The following is a 16,126-nucleotide window of genomic DNA, read 5'->3' on the forward strand; positions in this document are numbered from 1 at the left end:
TAAAATTAATTAATTTTTTTATTTTTGAAGAAAATCTACATGATCCAAATTTTCTGGAATATGTTCAATAAGAAGTGATGAACGCGTTGAACGATTTGCCGCTCGCTTATTTGAGAAACCCCTTCTTTTCCTAGTCCTTTTCATAACTTCGCCCGTGTGAGACAATACCCAAATTTACATTTGAAAATAAATCGATAAGCTGCAATAGTCTATTAATCGAATGGCCTCCTCGATCTCCCGATCTTACGACTTTGGATTTTTTCCTGTGAGCCTGTGTGCATCAAAATTAAAGTTTAGAAATCGCGTCCTCGCGACTTTCAGGATCTTCGAGCCCGCATACGGAAAGCTTGTGAGGAAATGTCTCTACAGCAATTGGGACATGTCCAAAGGAGCATTTTAAAAAGATACAATAAATGCATTGAATTAAAGGTGGACTAGTGGAAGCTTCCGAAATTGAGTTTATTTATCTATATATTTTATTTTTTATTTATTTTTATGGATATCTTCATAAAATACTATTGTTTTCAACTATAACATAAACTTCTCGGAAATGATTAATAATTGTTCTTTTTTGATCAAATTTGGTACGTACTCTCTTCTCTCTGAAGATCACCGAATTCAGTGGCGTGCTTATTTTTTTCCTAAAAAACATCTTAATCTTTTTCAGATTTTTCACATAGCAAACCCGTTCTAGTATGGTTTGGTCAGCTGAGTTACAAAATTATTTTCACAGCATAGAGAGAGCTTTTTACTTTCTATCGTTTGAGCCTCTGTTCTTTGAAATCGCGTTACATAGCAAAATACACAAATATTTCAGTAGTGATAAGTATTTCGCAATTTAAAAAAAACTGCAATTTTAGTCTAAGTAAATTAGCGTTTGGCATTGCCTTAAACAAAGAACTAAAATATCCGTGTATGACGCTTCTTTTCTTTTAGCTTAATCTAATGCTTAGTTAAAAACTTGTATAGATTGCGAATCAGTCTCTACACTTCGTACTTTAATGGGAACGTCTTCATCGTCCTCACCGTTCATATCTTCCTCCGTATTACCATGACTCGTCTGCTTGTCTTCGTTGCATAAATTAATTTCAGCTAGGGCGCAAACAATGTTTTGATCCACTATTTTCAATAAATCAAGAACATCCAATGACGCACTGACAAGAACGTCAGCATTGGATCGCAGCTGTTCCTTGATTACACTTAAGGGAACATCATCATCATCATCTTGATTAGCATTTTTGAATAGTTTGCTTATTAACTGCATTCTAGACCACATGCAAATTTAAAACAGCTTCTCGTAATGTTAACCGTCGCCAAAAACTGTTTACGTCATCGAGAGTACACATTGTTTACGTCATCGCGCGTTCCGCTTAGTACGAATTTTGTGTTTACATTTACGCAGTATATTCATTATCGCATGTTTACGTCATCAAGCGTCTGTTGTATTTGCTTTGGTTCCAAAGAATTAAGTTTACGGTATCGGGGAAAATAGCTCGAATTGGTAAATTTTTTAGTTTGGCAATTTTTGAGTTCCAGTATATTGGGGACTCCCGGAGAAGATACCTTAAAAAGCGACTCAAATCAATCGCCCCCGTACGCTCTATGATCGTGCCTAAGCGAAGCTGCAGCGTCTCTTCGGGTTTCTGCGATGTAGAGGCTCTTTGGCGATGTAGTGGCCGCTTTCGGGACTTTGGTAGTGCCGTAAATTGAAGGTCCCTAAAAATGCTTTTTCAGAGTTCCAGGGCCACAGTTGGGAATCCGGGATCGATGCAGGTGCTGTATCGCCCCACCGAGCCAAAAGGCGAAATTTCAAAAAATTTCGATTTTTTTTTTTTTTTGAAAATTTCCTTGTGACAGGGGGAATTACCCGTTTCCAAATCTCTCCCCGTTTGTGGGATATTACGGGTGATGCAAAATGAACGCGCATCAAAGTGCTTTTCCGTGGCCCCGCAACGGACTGGGCCAAACTAAAAATGAAAAATTTCGCGTGATTTGCCATGCACGGCGGCAAAATGTTTATCTGAATCCCCGTTTGGCGGAAAAAAAAAGAAATATGCGTATGTAAATCAAGTTTTTTCTGGTCGGACATGTACAGCTCGTTGAAGTTGAACTGTAAAACACGATAAACGAGGAAAATTAGCTAAAAAATATAGATGGAATGTATTTGACAAGCCATCCGGAACACGCATTCATCGCAAAATATAAAACGGTTTCGCTGATAGGCCGAATTTCGGTTTGGATAAATGTTGAAACAACGGTAGGCCATTCGACAAATTTATGGAGGACGAAATTTATATTTTAGAATTATTTTTGAGCGCCGCCCTTTAAATTTTAATTTGTCCCCGGGTCGGAAATATCGCCGGTATTTGTTTTTATTAATGTTATAATAATTTTAAATGTCCGGCTCGTTTTTAAACTTCGGGAGCCATTACTAGCAGACAAACGACCCAAATAAATAATGGTTTAGATTTAATTTTAATGGATTAGCGGCTGTTAAAACGTTATTCTCCCGGGCGATTTTTCAAACATGCACCAACTATTATTTATCGGAAAAATGGTTTTAAAAAGCCACCGGCAAACGCATTATTTTCATAAGCATTGCCGCTGACAGCTCAAAGGAAACGCATCCATTTACTCATCGCGACAAAAAGACCTTATTCGTATAAAGTCGAAAATCGCTCCCCAAAATAATATAATTAGGAGAAACAGCGGCCTCAGCCATTCGAAAATTGCAATGCGGCACCACCTACGCCACTGTTCAATAACGAATCAAACTGAGAATTTTACCTGCCGTTCGGAATATTCGAATGAATGTCTTGTCCAGATCTTATTGGTGCAGAAGGTCTATGGAGTGTGCAAGAATTTCTCTAAATTTTCCCGTGTTTTTTTTTGGGACTTATATTGCAGCACTCTTGTGCCACCGCTTCATAAGCGATGAAGTTACAAACTCGCACAAAAGCCCTGAAGTAGTGCTCTCCTCATATTTCATTGGTGTAGGTGGTCTAGTTCAAACATAACAATTTTCCAATATTATACCTTTTTCCATTTTTCCGTGGGACTTTCGGTTTCCATTAAAATATTTTTAACGAATTTCCGAAGTCCGAAATCCATTTAAGCCAGTGGCGTATCTCAGTTATCAAAATTTCTATGTATTTTTGAAGAGAACGATGTTTTCCGCACATTACTTCTATTTTGCCATTCAACTCTCAGTAAGGTGCTGAGCCAATTCTGGTAATATTACTGTTACTAGTTTCGGTTTTGGTTTTTGTATAATGTGCCTTGAAGGTTTAGGGCCTGTTGAAGGCAGAGGCGGACTTCATGTTCGGAACTGTTATAAATGTTTGAATCGATAAATGTAACTCAGCGGTGCCACTGTCTATCAACGAATTAAGCGAAAAACTTCACCATTTTCACCCTATACCTGGCTGAATACTTCTTCAAAAATTTATTGAAGTGGCAGACTCTTTGGTTCTTTTTTCAAATATTTCCTTTTTGTTCAGTTTTTTCACCGTGACTTTGAGTGCAGCTCCACTATATCACTGTCCTTTAGACAATCAAGCTTGGAAACGCATCCATTTCCCGATAACAGCAAGAAGACCTTATTCGTATAAAGTCGGAAATCGCTCCCACGAATAATTTAATTAAAAGAAACAACGGGGCTGCGCCCTCAACAAGGTAAACACAACCTTTACCTGAAAGGGCCGGAATTACCCAAGTCGCCGCCATGTCGAACAACCCTGATAGCAATTCGTATGCATAACGCTACATTTCGGCCCCCATTTCGCTAATAAGCATTACACGGGGTCCCCGGCGAAATGCGGCCCCAGGGCTCCGCTCTATTCGCGAATATGCATGTAGACTACGCCTTGTTTGGGTTTCCGCATGTTGGCCCCAACTGGAATTAACCTGCGAAGTTAGTTGCATATACCTATTCGGGATAGTGTGTCACCGTTTTGTCTTACTCAGGATCTGTTTTAGTACCTCTTTAATATACCAGATTCATCACGGCAAATTCAGGGTTAGTTTGCCTAAAGATCTAACCAAGTGCCTACAACAAGTTAGCTGAATCTGATTAGTTTTAATTAAAATTCGCATTGGGCGCATTCAGCGAACTGCATAGCTGCCGTGCACCATCGCAACGGTATCGTTCCGCTCCACCATATATTTTTTTTCGTGAGTAGTACAGCAGTGCACTACATCACTATCTGTGTCACGTTTTCGTATTGGTTAAATTAAGTTAAATTTAGGTTAAATTAAGTTGAGTTTAGGTTAAATTAAGTTAAACCGACACTTAATCAAAACCTTCGGAACTATTGAAACTTCGCTTTCATGCGATATTTCGATCCTTGGAACAACTTTGGCTGCTCTTTTGATAAATTATGGCGGATACTTCACAGGCGAAAATGTATTTATTTCCAAAGACTTTGAAGTTGTAACTTAATTGCTGACTGAAATATATTGAAACGGTCGCTTGTGCGTAATTAGCAGTACTACCTGGCTACATATCATAAGCCCCGATGTTAATTGGGCAGTGAAGATATATCTACCTAATAATATAGGAGATATAGAAACCGGTATATATAAACAGTATATAGGCCGTTCATTAGGGCCCAATTACCGAAAACAAGCACGTCGTCTGGTGTCCATCTTCACGAAGCGAAAACGACATTTGGTCCTGAAGAACAACTCTTCCACATTTTTATGCATCTAATGAGGGCCTGGTTGGCGCCAATGGCGGCCCCATCTCAAAGGTATCGTTGATAAAATTTCAGATTTCGGTCCGATAAAACCAGCTTAAGGACCCCTAAAAAGTCCCCAAAAAAACATTTATCTGAGGTGACGAGAGCTGATGATAATTTTTTTTTGTTCTCGCTTGGTTGTAATGGGGACAATGATCAATTATTTGGCACACGAAATAACAATTTCGTAAATATAGCGTTTTACGACGTCTTAAGAATGTCATATCAGCGGTTTTGATGCATTCAAATGAGCAATGTCTCGCGTCGTCGGGTAATTTCGTTCGGCTTTTATGAGCGTCGTTTCCAGTATAGGGGACACGTCTCGACGGATATTACGAGACGTTTATTTGTTAATTTTTCCAGGGGGAATTAAATTAACGGCAGTTCAGGAATTCCTGCAAACAGGAAAAAAATTCACGCAGTCGGTAGGATTCGAACCTACGCTCCCAGAGGGAATCTGATTTCTAGTCAGACGCCTTAACCGCTCGGCCACGACTGCCGCCGCGCAACGGGGAGGTAAAAACATTAGCGCAGCTTCAATGAGCATTACCGCTGCTTCAACGAACATTCCAGCTGCTTCAACGAACGTTTTCACAGCTTCGACGAACGTAGCTCCAATTTCAACGAATGGTACCGCAGTTTCAATAGAAAAACCTTCATTTGCATGAGAACAAAACAAGAAACTTCTCCGGAGTTAATCAACTTCCGCAACTCTCACGCAGAACGACCGCTAGCCCCCGGCGTCCGTAACCTTGTTAAGCAAGGATAATTATTATTCATAAAGTCCTGACCGCATCCTGGCCAGTCCGGGCCCTTGTTAAAATTAATATTATCCACTTTACAACCCTGTTCACGGGATTAGACCGGCCATCCAGCGCCTGGACCTTAGATTAACATTTCCATGTTCCAGCCGTTCGTTACCGGCGAGAGGGAATGATTTTTTCTTTTAGTTTCACTAATCTTTGAATTGCAAAAATGTAAATTCTGTTTTTTGGTCATCACATAGAGGAAACGGTTCTTGAGGGACCGTCACGTGATATGAGTGTTTTGGTACCTAGCGATAGGAGATGGGAGTTCAGGCAAGACAATCATTCTAAGAACATAAGTGTCTTTGCCGCTGAAGACAGTGAGCGCATTCGAAGAGGACAATCAAATTTAAATTGTCAGCGGGTGCTGCAACGCTCGACTGCTGAGAATTTCCTGAATGCGTCTAATGAAGCAGCTTCAACTGGATAAAAGTAATATTGGACGCAGAAACATTTTTTTGTAAAATTGTTTGCAAATTGTGACACTTCAAACAAAAACTTTAAGCAGGACTAAGAGAGGAGGAGCAGGAAGAAAATTAGACAGGACAGCGGGAGGGGTAACCTTTTCTTATAGAGGTTCGGGAAATGTATTTACGCGCACCAGACTATTGATGATACGATCTTGATCGGTTTAGTAGTGTGAAACTTACAGACAAGCTACAGCCAAACGCTCAGGATGACCTCCCCTCCCGTCTTCATCTTGCGCCCACCGGGACTACTGTATAACATTGATTGGGGGAGGGGGGTACAAAGCTGAACTGACCTTTTATGGTTGCTGTAATTACCGTCTAAAGACCACTGAACTTCTAACGGTAAATTAATCCAGCGCCTGTTCGTTGAAATTAAATTAAGATTCAACAGAACCGCTCATTTCCCCATGGCTTTCAGAAATTTCTGAAAATTATGGCAAAACTGAGAAATTTCGTTGCCCTCAAGTCACTGAAGGGAATTTGACATGACTTTCGTAGCCTCCCGCCTCTCCAAATGGAGAATTAGCCCTCTGCAAGTTCACAGCGTGCCCCCCCCCCCACCGCCCCTTTTGACTAAGCCGGACATCGTCGTGTATGTGGAACAAATTCCGCAACCGCGTAAATTAATACCATTACTACTGAGCATTATGGACTTATCTGAAAGCGAGCCTACGCTCCCTTAATTAGGCTAATTACCGAGTGCAGAACAGCCGTTGTCAAAGACGGGCTTAACAGCGTGTCAGACATGCAAATCGTCTCGTTAACCTCCGGATTACATTATTCCGTCCGCGCCTATTAAACATCATACACAGCCTTGCAAGGCCAATTCCGTCGGAATAGTCCGAATGGAAACAAGCGAAAAAACAAACTTCCCCGGCCACTGGCGTCAGTCAGCGTCTTGTCAGCCATCTTGAATCGCTGCTTTACAGGAGAGTTTTTTTCAGAACAGGTTGCTAAACGATAAACTGGCCGATAGGCGGAGCCTCAGTCGCCAGGTGAGTCGGTGCCACGCCCTTTACACAGGTAATCTGATGCACTAATCGGCTTTGTAGCTCATGCTTGTTTCGTCCATGTATCATGTATGATCTTTGCGAAGGCTTTCTGATTAGATATTGGAAAAATTGAGGCATCTGAAATAACCGATATCATGCTCAACACCCATCCAAGTCATCGGGAACAGAGCAAACACTCCATTAATATGGCCGCTCCCCCGAAACCTCTTCAGCTTATTAAAAAGTTTCGTTCGGCTTGACCATCGGCATCATCGTCGTCATCGATGGCCCATCGATGGTTCGTTAAAGGGAGTCACGTGACTCCGTAATTGAACGAAAGCACTCTTCGAAACAAAAGCTTTATGGCCCTTTAACACGTGACCCCCGCGGTAGCGACGGGGGCGAGGGTGGCGCGTACGCGGAGAAAAGAACAATTGATGAAAAAACGCCTTAATTACGTTTCGCGGGACCAAATGGCCCATAAAAACAAAAGTCTAATGACCGCGAGAATTCGGAAAAATGCCCCTAATTGCGGCTCTAATTCTCCCTTAAACTCTTTTCCGAAAGTTCCGCGCGGAAAACTTAAGGAGGTGCAACCCTTTTAAGTGTCTTTGAGGAAAAAAGGGTGGGTGGATGTCGTTTTTCAACAAGGAAAACAGATATTTGCTTGCCGATGGACAGAACCGAATCAGCTGGCTTTTGATACGAAATTCCCAAGATAATTGTTCTTTGGACATCATCAAGGCTGGAAGGAATAAAACATTTGGTACCGCCACTGGAGCAGCTCTAAACAGCCAAATGTTTTTTTATGAACCCTTATGTGCTTACTTTCTCTGCAGCAGAGACATAATTTCCATAGACGTCTTTCTCTTCGATTTGCAGATGTTTAAACCTGTCATTTACCTACAAACTGCTTAGAAGAATCAACAATAAACAAATTGACACCGCCCCTGGAACAGCATTTAACAGCTGAAGATTTTTTTGCACTTATGAAGGTATTCTAGTTTGCTAGCAATATCACTGGGGTACGAACAATTTTCTTCCATTTACAGGGTTTTAAACTTAACTGTCCGCAAGAGATGGGACAATGAATATCCGTGACGTGGTATAAATGTCCTCAAAATGATTTCCAAATTTTCGACATATGACTTGGACATTTTGCCGTAAGCTGACAGCCGCCAAGCATGACGTGACGGAATGAGGTCATGTCTGTTCCAAGTAATCCAACCTAAACTGAAGGTTGTCACGTGATCTGTCGTTGCTACTTTTGATAAAACGTTGAAAATTTTGAGACCGCTCCTGCTCACGGCTAATTACCAGCCTTTGCCGCGCGGTAATTGCAAAGGGCGCGATTCTTTTAGAGATCGCGAGCCGTCATTAGCAATAATTGATGCAAAGAGATTCGCTGCAATTCGGAGGCTTTGCCTCTAACCGTATTAGTGCCTCTCGATTAATCGCGGAAAAATTGTCAAGTTAAAGGGTCTGGGCGGTAGCGTTTGCATATCAAAATGCCAGTCACGAAGGGACAGGTCATAAAAGTATGTCGCTGAGCGAAACATTTGTATACAGGAACAATAACCGTAAAAAAAGCGCCCGACGCAGTGATGACAATTAAGGGAGCAACAAATGTCGCGCAATTAAAATAAATAAGAAAACACCCCCCGGGGGGGCAGCAAGGAACCACTTTTCCTTGCTCTTATTCTTGACGGCCCTAAAGAAAGCTCAAAAACAGCAGAACAATGAGGAAAAACAAAACAGTTCCGGAACTGAATTTTTCACCCCTTAAACCAGGTCCGCTAATGAAATTTGCATATTTCGACGTGACGACGACGTCGTCCGACTTTAAATTCCTGTTTCCTCGACGCGATATTTCAGCGACTTATCATAATTTTATTGCCGGGAAAGACGATACAACTTTCGCCTTTTTATTAAGCCTCCAAACCGCCCTTAATGGATTGTCCGCAGTCTGATTTATTCAGTATTTTTCCAGATCATGCAAAATTGATTCGTTAATGCGGCGAGCCAAAAACATCGGCTCTCAATGGGGGCGGTCATTAATAAACCTCCCTTTTTTTTTCGTTAGTTTGGATTCGGTCCAGTGTAGTCGATTGGCAGTCGTTACGAGGGCAAAACTAGCTTTAAATTAAACATATAGTTTTACCCCCTGAACACCCCTCCGGCATGAGCGAAGCGATGCTCGTCTGCCGGAGGCGATAGAGGGTGAATCCGATTTGAAATTTCATGACAGAATAAATGAGAAAATATTGTAGTGTTCAGAGAGATTTTCCATCTAGTCATAACCTGAATTAATGATGTCAAAAGGACTTATTTAGGACGTCAATTTGTTTCCAATATTAGCAAACTTGCGTCATTTTGACGTCACTCCCAGAGGCACCTAAAGTTATGTATAAGAATTGGAGAACCCCGTTTCCAGAGTTTACCAATGTCGTATATTTAAACGACATTCTGTTACGTCACATTAATGTCAATGTTTGAGAGTTGTCCTGCTGCTCCTTTCGAGCAAAACCGACTTCATGAAGTCCTGAATTCGTGATGGGCAATCCTCAGGAAAGGACGCCAAGACTTGTCAATAAGATCACATTAAAGAATTCAGGAGAAATGTCTGAGAATGACGTAGAAATAACCAAACTTGCCAGATATACTAATAGCGACGTCATTTTGATGTTAGTTGCTAGGGATGAGCTGCCGGAAGAAGGCTTCAGGGATTCGACTTTTGCAGCCGGAGGTAAAAATACTTTGTCTGAATGAAGTCAATGTGACCTAGCGAAACAACTCGTGTACTGTCGTTAAGACAACCTCACTTCGACGTCATTGCTGGAGAATGTCCTGTTCCTGTTCGTCCCATTCAAGAATTTGTTTCCCAATTAGCTGATTTTAAATTCGAAGGTGTCGAGCGTCCTTCTGGAACGTGAACTGGACGACATCACAAGTTGAAGAGTTCTGCTTGTTAGGTCAAAACGGTGTCATTCAGGCGGAGTTCATAACCTTCGCTGTCGAAAATTTGGTTTTTAGAGTTACGTTTGCAGCGGCTCGCCCTAAAAAAATGTCATTTCGACCTCCTGGGGACGTCAAAATGACGTGCGCTTGCTTAACGTTCCGCAGTCGCTGTTCTTTTTCGGAACATCTAGAGCATTCGACAGTCGACTCATCCCCATAAATGCTTCAAAAGAAAAGTTAAAATCCTAGCGAGGGAAAGCGTGTAATAAGCCAATTTTAATCATCTAATATTAACGAGGGGTGTAAATAATAGATCGCGGCAATTATGGGGGGTGGATTTCGGGGGTGAAAATACGGCCCCCTGTTGTTCCCAAACCGAACTAACAATGCAAAAGTTGCCAACGGCCAAATGTTTTTCTAATGTATCCTTAGGGTCGGCAAGCATTATGAATATTGACTATTCTCATCGAAAGTGGTATTGCCGAGCCATGCACCCACCTTCAGGGAGCCCGGACGATTCGGGATAAGCTTGTTAGCGAAAATCGGGATTAATCATTCCGAGAGGGGTTTTTCATTCATTTTCCTGGAGAGTAAAATGGCTTCGAAACAAATCTTCCCTTAGATTTATGGAGGTTTTCTCGAGTAAATCAATGTCGGTTCTGTGTGTATAAAGGCTGAAGTAAATGTACTCCTTATTAGCGCTCCGGAGCGTGCCGAAATTGATTGCGGCACACGTTTCCTTTGTCTTGTTGCCTAGACGATAACTTATATCTCCCCTCGGCATTATTTTATAAATTTTATAATAAAAAAGCTACATGGAGCTCTGCCAGTCCATAAATAATAATAATAAATACAAGTCGAAGGAGCCTGGCCGGGGAAATTACGCCATCTACCGCTGGTGGCGTGACTGGCCGACATTCATTACCACAAACCCTTAAACTCCTCCCTTGGTAGGGCGAAATTATTTTTTTCCATTAATCGAGGCGGGGCCACCCGGTCAAAACTACACAAATATCGTAAATCTCACAATGGGAACAATATCGCGACCCAGCTAAGCAGAAAATCTGAAAACAGTGGGTCGGAGGTCGACTCAAACTTAAACTTACAAGAGACAATCGGCCATGGGCATACCACCCATGGCGCACCATAAACCATGGGCCCTTGTACCTCGTTCACAAAGACACGATTTTGCGTTCTAGAATTTTGCTTGTCGGGAAACGGGCTGTCATATATAGCAAAAGCCCTCGTGACGAGGAATTTCGATGTTAGCTTCAATTCCGAATTAATATTCAATCAAAACGGTGAATTGTTGCGGATTTCCGTCAAGGGAAAAGGCAGGATTAGGGCTCTTGTGTTAATTGGATGGGCTGCACGTGTTCCTGTCAGTCTGGGAATATACCCCTCCCCCCTCCCCATCCCTGGGGGGAATCGCACTGGTGCGAAAATGCTTGAGAAGGAACCCGAAGTACCATATTTTAATCCGCACGAGCCACCCATGCTTGCCCAATGCTGCACTGGAAGCATTTAGGGGGCCTTAGGACTCGTGCTTCAAGCATCGTTTAGGACGCAGCAGCTATTAGCTAACAGCTAACTGGCAGATTTCGAACTAAACTTAAAGCTTCATCTGCGGTTGCAGTGAGGACAACCATATGGCGCACCTCCGCAATTAACACTTTGACTGAGGGTTCCCCTTGACCAGAAGTTTTTTCACATGCAGGGAACCAGCCCTTAGCGATATCGGTTTCTCAATAGGAAAAACAGACACGTTCCCTTGGGCAGACCATTCGGGAGTCTGGGTATAATTACATTGCTTAATAATCAGTAGCGCACCAAAGAGACGTCACAGCTGATTTTCAATACTTTTTTGTGCAAAATGGACATTTCCAAATTATTCCTAAATATGTACTTATATGCTACATATAATTTTTTTTTAGTTATTTATTCATTTTTTATATTAATTATTATTTTCTGCGAAACGAGTTGATGCCCTCCAGTGAATTTCGGCACTGTTACAACTCTAAGTGTCCTCAGTACCATGTAGAAATGACGGTTGAATTGCTTAATAATCAGTGGCGTTCCAAAGAGACGCCACAGCGACCTTTCAACATTTTTTTGCACAAATTGAAAATTTGCAAGGTATTTTCTTACAAAGCGAGCTGAGGTCCACCAGTGAATCACGGCACAATTACAGCTATAATGTAAAACTGACAGTTGAACTGCATAATAATCAGTGGCGTATGAAAAAGGCATCACAGCTAATTTTGGATCCTTTTTGCGCAATTTAGATATTACCAAGTTATTTTCTCCCTAAACGAGCTGACGTACACCAGTGAATTTCGGCACAATTACAGTTCTAAGTGTCCTCAATATTATGCAAAATCGACGGTTCAATTGGTTAGTAAACAGAGGCGTACCGAATCCGACGATTCACAGCTGATGGCTTTTACGGCGTTAGTTTAATGCAGATTGAAGTCCTATGAAATTCATTTTAGGCTTAACTCGGCTGGGACTGAAATATGGATTTTGATATTGTTTTTATTATGGACCAACTTTTGTTATTTTAGTTTATTTAATCCCAGCTCGGATTAAAAAAGTTCCGTATCGGCGTGCCTTTTCTTGAAACAGTCGGAGAAGAGAATTTAAATAAAAATTATGTAAAATCCCCACGAATTAAATCGTTTTCGGCCAACCGAACCAGAAAATGGTCTTTTATACACTCGACACACCTCCCTCGCAATCATTAGTATCATTTCTCGCCTCATCGTTGCCAAACTTGCCACTTTTAGTCCCCTTCGATAGGCCGCCTGGTGGGACGCGTCTTTGAAGAGCACGAGGCAATGGCAACGCCGCCACGAATCTCGCGAAAAGCTTTAGGGGTGCTCCAGAAACCGCCCCTCAAAATGGGGATTGGGGGGATTACCATCGCATTTAAATAAATACATAAATATTACATCGGTGAACGGTGTATAATTAAATTTGGGGGTACTGAGGAATGCTAATTCGAGATCGGTCGCCCTAATGGGCGCATGCTGGTGCTCTTGACAGTTATCAGGCGGTTCAGAAGGTCATCTACGATTTATTGCTAACAAATACCGACATTAAGGAAATTGACGATAACCGATGTTTTGGGCGGCTCATTTGACGTTGACTGACACACGAACGTTATCGTTCTCACGCCCAATAAATCTGGAATAAGTGTTTATAATAAGCCGGATTATTGGCGCACTATCTGAAGAGGTTCATCCTCGGATAACCTCCGAAGAGTGCCCACTCGAAATAGACTATATAACGTTCACCAAGTAAGCTCAAATGATCATGAATTCCTTCCCAAAATAATCACGCCCCATCACTCTTGTCTCGTCTCGTTATTTTCGACGGGTGTTTACAAGCCAGGACTTAGTAAATGAGGCTGTCTTCGGAAATTCTTTCCACTCATAATAATGTGTCGAACATTTGTTGCCAGAGCCAAAATTAGGGGCACGTTTATGAGGTGGTGAAAGTGTACGCTTTAAATTCACACATTTGGTAGTTAAGCACTTGTAGGCGTTGGAAAAGGGCAAAGATCCACGCATCCGATAATGCGAGAACTGATGGAGATCGGTACGGAGACATCTCTCGACATTTTTTCTCAAATAACATTTCAAAAATCTAATAATACACAGGGTGTCTCGTTTAAGAAACTCAAGTTCCGGGCCGCTGAGCGCAAATCACTGGACTGGGGGGCTCCAAACAAACTCCTCAAGTGGGGCCGCAGTGTGCTTTCCAATAACTCGAGAAGCGCTAGAGATAGGTAATCGGGACCTCTATCATCGAAAATTTCCTAGAAACTGATGGATTCAGAAGATCTAACGATGTACTGCGTGCCGCACTTAAAAATGCAAAATTTCGGGCGCCGCTGTATGCACCTGCCTGGTTATTCCTTAGTTCCGTTAAAATTTGCAAATAAATCCGAAATCTCGATAACTGACAGAGATGGGTATTAATAGTTAAGACACCAAAACTAGTCCCCTTAAAGGAACCACACCCTGTATATTGCGAAGCCGCGCCAGCCTAATTTACTGGCGCTTTAACTTACAGCACAAATTTATTAGGCCCATTTTTTACTTTTTTGTTTTATCTTCGGGTTTATTTTTCCTGACTGCCGTCGTCCGACTTGACGGTATTGTGTTTGTCATTTTGCCGCGGCCCGAATTAATTATTCGCCGGGTATTTTTAAACCCGCTTTCCAGGCAAAAAACCCGCGACTTTCAGCTCAAACCCCGATGGCGGCAAGAAAAGAGTTCTGAGGATTCAGAATCTGAAAAACGGTCGAGGACAAAAAAAAAAAAATCGGTATGCCACAGGAAATTGCGTCTACATTGTGCCCAGAAATGGGACTGTTAAACAACCCATCAGCTCCCTGATTTATATGTTTTGACTCTGATAGGTGGCATTAAGACCCTGATCTCCAGGCAACAGACCTCCTTTGTTGGGTCTGAGACCACCAGAATTTTCAAGGGAAGTGACCAGAAAAATGACATTCACACGTTGTCCTATTAGGGTAACATCTCTCATTCTCGTACGTCATTATTAAAATTAATGTCGTACCTCTCGCAAAACCGCCCGCAGAGTTATTGTACGCCATTCGAGACCATTTGGTATAACGTGTCTTTATTTAGCATCCCTCTGTTTGGCTGCATCTGATGGCACATTTATTTCGGCCTATTGTGTGTTTTAAATTTACAATGTGACATCATCTGAGCAACGCCAACCCTCCTCCCTACGTCTTCGCAGGGCTCAGACTGTGATCGCGGCAGTGTCACTTTTATGTACAATATACGCGCATTTAGGAATGGTTAATATACAGCTGTCCGGATTTTTTTCGGACAGGAAAAATGGTGTTTGGTGGGGTTGATATTAATGAGCCCCATTAATATCACCCGGGGGTTGGGCCCGCTATGACGGGATTGGGCAAGAGGTTTAATTTATTTATGCCCTTGGAAGAATGCAGGTCCGGCCCTGGAATCGAAATAGTTGGTAATTAATAAACTCATCACCGTGGTGGGTGTGCCTCGGGCCGTCAGTGGAAATATGTAGTTTATGAGGTAATAATAAACCTTATAATTGAATTAATACACTGAGCCGACCTTATCGCCGCACCATCTTGTCCGGGCCTTTTTAACATGTCCATTAATATTCAGCTTGAAAAATGGATACACGGACATTCCGGCTCAAAGCCATTAAATTATATTCATACGGAACTAGGTATCCTCTTGTGTCTGAGACGAAAACGTTAGTTTAATCACACTGGGAAACAGAAACCCCATTTCATGATTTATCTTCCCAGATCAGGCGACAATTTGAATCAATTTACCCGTATAATAATATTCTCGAGGATGTAAAAAAGGGCCGTACATGTTGGACTGCGGAGATAATCAGGGGCGTAACGGAGAAATGCGCTATCAAGGCCGAAGCGCACAAATCGCCACATTCGAGACTGTAAAATGGCCAAAAATGCCACTTTATGTAGCACAATTCGCATCGAAGACGGTCAGTTTTCATGGAGATTTCATAAAGAATATATCAATATTTAAGGTCTTTAACTAGGCGAACTATAATTAAAATCAATTTTCACTAGTCGAGAGACCCTTCGCGCGACGCCCATGTGTTAGTCACATTTACACCAAATCAAGTATGTGAGACCTGAAAATGTGTGTATCAATTGTTGCATTAAAATTCGAGCCCTTCAGTGGCGTATCGCAAGGTTCGGGAAGGTCCAAATATCGCGGGACCATGAACCTATCTTAAATGAGTTTGCCTTACTATATGAGTTTTTCGAATGACACCCCTGGGATCTGGATGTTTAAAGCTCAAATTGAATATACAAGAACTTGAAATGTTTACACGTCAAAAATCGCGCAATTCAGTGGCGCATCGCGCGATTTGGTAACAGACGACATTCGTAAATCAATCCAAAAAACTAATTTATGAGCCGTCGGAATGAGGCCTGTGGGTTGTCTATATTTTAACCAAAGTGACTTTCTGAGATTTTCAAAATGTTTACTCGTTAAGACATCGGTCCATTCAGTAGCGGAACAAGAAATCTAGGGGCTTCCCATGAGGTAAGCATTCCTGAAAAAATTCTGGTATTCGCAAATTCAAGCCAAAACAGGAAATACCTG

At 41.9% G+C, this 16,126-nt stretch overlaps 1 non-coding gene across 1 annotated transcript; it reads right to left on the reverse strand.

The window, feature by feature from the left end:
* Positions 1-5,156: 5,156 nt before the first annotated feature.
* TRNAS-AGA (transfer RNA serine (anticodon AGA)) lies at positions 5,157-5,238 on the reverse strand. Its single transcript has one exon. It is a non-coding gene; the product is annotated as a tRNA-Ser (tRNA).
* Positions 5,239-16,126: the final 10,888 nt, after the last annotated feature.

The sequence above is a fragment of the Euwallacea fornicatus genome, chromosome 5, assembly GCF_040115645.1.
Source record: "Euwallacea fornicatus isolate EFF26 chromosome 5, ASM4011564v1, whole genome shotgun sequence".
In the NCBI taxonomy this organism is placed as follows: Eukaryota; Metazoa; Arthropoda; class Insecta; order Coleoptera; family Curculionidae; genus Euwallacea; species Euwallacea fornicatus.